Consider the following 5497-nt stretch of genomic DNA (forward strand, 5'->3'; position numbering starts at 1 on the left):
CGTCCAAGTACGGTAGCAGAAAAACACCCCTGGAACGAAGTAAGGCCAAAACCGGGGACAGGTCCTTGGTGAACACCCGGGGGGCAGTTGCCAGCCCAAAGGGAAGGGCGACAAACTGGAAGTGGAGGTCCCCCACGGCGAATCGGAGGAAGCGATGGTGACACCGGGCTACCGGAACATGGAGGTAGGCATCCTGTATATCGATGGAAGACATGAAATCTCCCTGCTCCAGGGAAGCCACCGCGGAACGGAGGGACTCCATCCGAAAGCGTCGAAGGAGGAGAAGACGGTTGAGCTTTTTGAGGTCCAAAATGGGCCGCACCGAACCTCCCTTCTTGGGAACTACAAAGAGGTTCGAGTAGAACCCTTGGAACCTTTCCTCTAGAGGAACGGGGGTAATCACCCCCCTGTCCAGTAATGCTTGAACGGCCGCGGAGAACGCAGCCGCGCTTTTCGGGTCCCGCGGCGGGCGGGAGCGAAAGAACCGATCTGGAGGGAAGGATGCAAATTCGATTTTGTATCCGGAGGACACAATTTCGAGGGCCCAGGCGTCGGAGACGTGAGCCATCCAGACGTCCCTGAAAAGGAGGAGCCGGCCCCCCACCCGGGTGGGTGGGGGCGCGCCTTCAGGCAGAGGACTGCTTTGCTGCGGGTGTGCGGGCAGCCTGCGGCTTGCGCCAGGAGGGCTGGGCCCGAAAAAAAGGCTTCCTACGCTTGTCCTGGGGAGGAGCCGAAGCGGCAGCTGTGGTGGGAGCCCCAGAGGCCCTGCGGGAGGACCGAAAACGAGACGCACCAGGGCGTCCGCGGGGGGCGCCCCTTGCTTGGGGTTGAGGAAGATGGGTGCTTTTACCACCCGTGGCCTCCGAAATAAGTTCGTCTAGGCGGACCCCGAAAAGGCGGGAACCCGCAAACGGTAGCCCCGCCAAGGAACGTTTGGAGGCAGCGTCCGCTTTCCAAACCTTCAGCCAGAGCTCCCTCCTGACGGAAACTGCCAGGGCGGAGGAGCGTGCAATAAGGGCTCCCGCATCAAGGGAGGCCTCACAAACAAAATTCCCGGCCCGAATAATAAGCTGGGCCAAGGAACGTAGGTCCTGGATGGGGATGTCCGAGTCCAACTCCTGTTCCAGCTGCGCACCCCAAGCAGAGGCAAAAACCGGTCTGAGAGCAGAACCGGAGGCAGCAAAAATGCCCTTGGAAAGGGTCTCCATGCGACGGTCCTCCGCTGACTGAAGAGAGGACCCGTCGGGAACAGGGATGGCCGTGTTCTTTGACAGCCGGGCCACAGGGGGGTCCACCTTGGGTGGGGAAGACCATGTGGCCATGACATCGGCTGGAAAGGGATCGCAAATGTCCAGCTTCTTGGGGCTGACAAAACGGGCGTCCGGGTGAGCCCAAGCCTTAGACACTACAGAGGAGAAATCAGAGTGGATTGGAAAGACTTTTGAGGCCTGCCTGGGTCTGATAAAGGAGACGCTAGCTGCGTCAGAGCTAGGGGGATCATCCTGCACCTTAAAGGTGTCACGAATATCAGAGATGAGCTGACCCATCGCTGAGGCTAGCTTGGACGGCAGGGCCGAGTCCATTTCCAAATCTGAAACCGCCAATTCACCTTCAGAGAGCGAATCCTTTGGAGAGGAGAGGCTCGTCTGGGTGCGCACGCGTGGCGGGGAGAGTGAGGCCTCAGAGGAGGAGGCTCGCTCTACTCTAAAACGCTTCTGAGAGTGCCTAGCTCGGGAGGGGTCACTAAGAGAGAGTGAACCCGCTGCAGCGGCAGAAGCAGTGGACCCGGAGGGCGCGACAGTCAGAGAGGCGTCCTGCGGGGTAGGTGGCCTGTCTATTAGGCGGCCCACGACATGAGTGAGGCTTTCCACGGCCTGGGACAGGGATCTAGCCCAGTCAGGCGGGTCAGAGGAAGCAGGGAGCGACACAGCGGGCGACTGAGGCTGCGGTGGAGCTCGGCATGCAGTACAGTGCGGATCAGACTGCCCCCGGGGAAAGGGTTCCCTACAAGCAGTACAGGCATGGTACCAAGGCTTGGCGGCTGCAGAAGGGTCTGACATGGTGGAAAAAAGGATGTTGCACTTAAGTGGGAGACCCCAAGAAAAGTGGTGGCACGGAGGGGGTTAACAGTCCTACCAGACCCGGATGATGCAAGTGGCAGCGGTAAGGGAAACAGACTGAGGAGGCTGTGGAGGAGAGGCAGCAGCACGGAGATGAATGGCTTCAGGATCGCACGGCAGAGAGGATTCCACACAGCACTGAGAAGTGGAGCCCGATGAAACCGGAAGTAGTGGAGCGCATGTAGGAAGCTCCGCCCCCCCTCTGCCGCGCTGAAGAAGAAGCAGAGCCGCGCGCGCGGCAAAATGATTTTAACCCCCAAGGATGATGAAGTGCCGGCCTGAAATGGCGCCGTTCAAGTAAGCGGCCCCCGCCGCGCCTGGATGTGGCAGACGGCTTGCTTTTTTCCTGCAGCCATCCCCTGAAGGCAGCGTCCCTGCCAAGGACTTGCCCAGATAAACTCCCCTGCCCGGTAACGGTCCCGATGGGGGGGGGGGGGGGGGGGGCGCACGATGTAGCAGTGGCCATGTAGCAGTGGCCAAGGGGGATGTAGCAGTGGCCATGGGAGCCCAGGAGGCCTGTAGCAGCGGTGGGAGGGAGGAAGGGGAGGCTGGAGCAGCCACTCACCATACGCTGTCTTCGCCCTCAGTCCATCCAGCGGGGGTCGCCCCTTCAGCTCCTGGCACCGCAGTGGCAGGAAGCCGGGGGAGGGACTTGGCGTGCGGACGACCCTGAGCTGGCGGGACGCAGGGGAGCGAGGCTGCCCTGGTCCACCTTGTCTTCTGTGGGGGAGGCGGCAGTGCGGAATTACCGGCACTGGCGCAACTCAACCCCGGGAGAAACAGAGGGGTCTAATGCGCCTCTGTTGTCCCTGTAGGTAGAAAAAAATCGAATTAAAAACAACAAATAACGCAAAAATAAAAAATCATAGGAAAACAACCCTGCATAAGCAGGGGGTGTCTTGCCTCCTTGGACACTAAGCAAAAACTAGCAGTCTCTTCTCCAGGCTGAAGGGTATAGCTGATGGAGGAGGGGCTTACAGCTTTCACTTAGTGTCACGCCTCCTAGAGAGCAGAGCTATACCCCATGGTTTCCTGTGTCCCCCAAGGAATATGGGCGAGAAATTCATATAAATACATAGAAGAGTGAGCGGGGCAGCACTACGCCATGCGCACTAACAAGCTTCAGTCCCTTGCGACCACTGGTAACCACGAAGTACGGTGGTGCTCAGCCAAATGAAGAACCAGTTATAATGTATTCGAAGGAAGAAAAAGATGAAAGCGGCACTCACCACTGTATATCTTCGATTTATTGGATCACAAAATCGAAAACATGTGAGATAGAGCATTGTTTCCCAACCAGTGTGCCTCCAGCTGTTGCAAAACTACAACTCCCAGCATGCCTGCACTGCCAAAGGCTGTCTGGGCATGCTGGGAGTTGTAGTTTTGCAACAGCTGCAGGCACGCTGGTTGGGAAACAGAGAGGACACCGGGCAGACCCCTTCAGCATGAGGCACGCCGAGTAGCTACTCGGCGTGCCTCATGCTGGAGGCGTCCACCCGATGTCCTCTATTTCACATGTTTTCGATTTTGTGATCCAATAAATCGAAGAAATACAGCAGATGTTGAGTGCCGCTTTCATCTTTCTTCATTCAAATATGTTGAAAATTCATATACTTAATCACCGAAAAATAAAAAGAATTTAAATCAACCTCTCCAGAAGTGATGTGATTGGTGTGGTCAGACAACTTTGGGAATAAAACCATGTAGATATTAATTCCTTTGGCGTCCTCCTTCTGAATGTAATTTTTAAGTTTCGTTGATGCACTTCTCTTTAGCCACTCAGTGTTTTTATTTATCTATAATAAGAACACAGAGCGATGTTAAGCAAAATAAAAAAAAAGGGGGGGGGGGGAAGAAACCCAACAAACAGTAGATTATCTGTCCAATCCTACAGATTAATGACATTGGAAGAGATTCCATTTAAATACACAAAGCTTTGTTAGGATAAATTTTTTGTCAGATAAGATTGTAATTCACACACATTGTTCACAATGTGTTGGTGCACTCTAAAGTGTCTATGCACCTTTGCAGATATGCATTTCAAGGCTCTTATGAATGTTTCCTATTAGAGCAAAGGTACAGTCACATAATTCATATAAAATTAGCCATTTTTTTGTACACCAAACTTGTTCAGATGAAAATTGAATAGGAAACAGTCAGTTCATGGTGCCTTAACAAAGGCCATCATGATAAACTGACATGGTTCCATTATACATAACCTTGATATGCAGCTTCATTTGTCACAATTGTATTTCAGTTTTTTGAAAGTCTGTTGCCATCGATCCCAGAGCATGTGTTTTTTTCTAAATCACTCAGATCTCTATGACCGCTCAAGTTCAAGATGTTTTGCGGGTGACCAGTCTGGTGCACTTCTATTCCACAAATACACCTTATAATTCCGACCTTACAGAATCCTGTTTGCCATTATGGCATGGGAAACAGCAAATATGTTTTTCATCACAAACATTGTATAGACAAGAATACATTAACTTATCTTGTATTATAAAGTATATTAAACAAGAAACTGTCCATACCTGAAAATCTGGAAATGTGAGTAAGTGGTACACATAAATTTTGGCTGGACAGTCCATTTTTTTTGTAATTTGATACAGTTTCCTGGTTCTGATAAAATTGTGGTCTTCCATCTTTTATGTTTGGGTAAAAAAAAAAAAAAAAAATTACAGTTATAGGTTTGAAACCGTTTCATTCATAGGGTGCCTTCATACAGTGTATTACCAATGCATATATACGTTGGTGGAATCTCAGCCTGGCTGTTAGCATAATAACAGGGGACTACTGAGTCACAGATCTGTAGGACAGGGCAAGTTTATGCCATCATGACAAGGGTCAGGGTGGGATCCCATATGCATATTAGCAAGTCATGCTGTGTGAAGACACCCATAGGGCAGCTCCAGTGAAGTAGCCGCTGTGTGTGAAGACAAAGTTAAAGACTATAGGAGACAGTTATGCAAGCAATAAAATTGACCATGGATTAACTGAGAAGGCTATAACCACAACTAACTATTTCTGCATGTTTAAATTATAGAGCAAGAGGTACCACTTCTAAAAAAGTTATCAAAAGCAGTAATTATAGCATTTATTTTACCATATTAACCAACATCTAAGCAGCCTGTTAAAATACAAAGATTTTTACCTTTTCAATGTCCCCAAACGGTCTTCATTTTACATGTGGACCCACATGTGGATGCAAATAGTAGAACTATAAAGTGTAGAGTAGCACCACCGGACCTCACGACCACACCAGAATGCATCAGCCCGAACCACGACCACAGATCCTCAGCAGTCCAATGAACAGCAAGCAACCAGAGGCATCGGCAGCATTTCCAGTGTTTTTTTTATTGGACCAGCTTCACAGA

General features: G+C 51.2%; 1 long non-coding RNA gene across 1 annotated transcript; it reads right to left on the reverse strand.

Moving 5' to 3' along the window:
* Positions 1 to 3974: 3974 nt before the first annotated feature.
* On the reverse strand, positions 3975 to 5497 carry LOC120984616. The gene is made up of 3 exons (XR_005775274.1): positions 5275 to 5497; positions 4655 to 4765; positions 3975 to 4534 (listed from the first exon to the last, which is right to left on the reverse strand). It is a non-coding gene; the product is annotated as an uncharacterized LOC120984616 (long non-coding RNA).

Source organism: Bufo bufo, unplaced genomic scaffold, assembly GCF_905171765.1.
Source record: "Bufo bufo unplaced genomic scaffold, aBufBuf1.1, whole genome shotgun sequence".
NCBI lineage: Eukaryota > Metazoa > Chordata > Amphibia > Anura > Bufonidae > Bufo > Bufo bufo.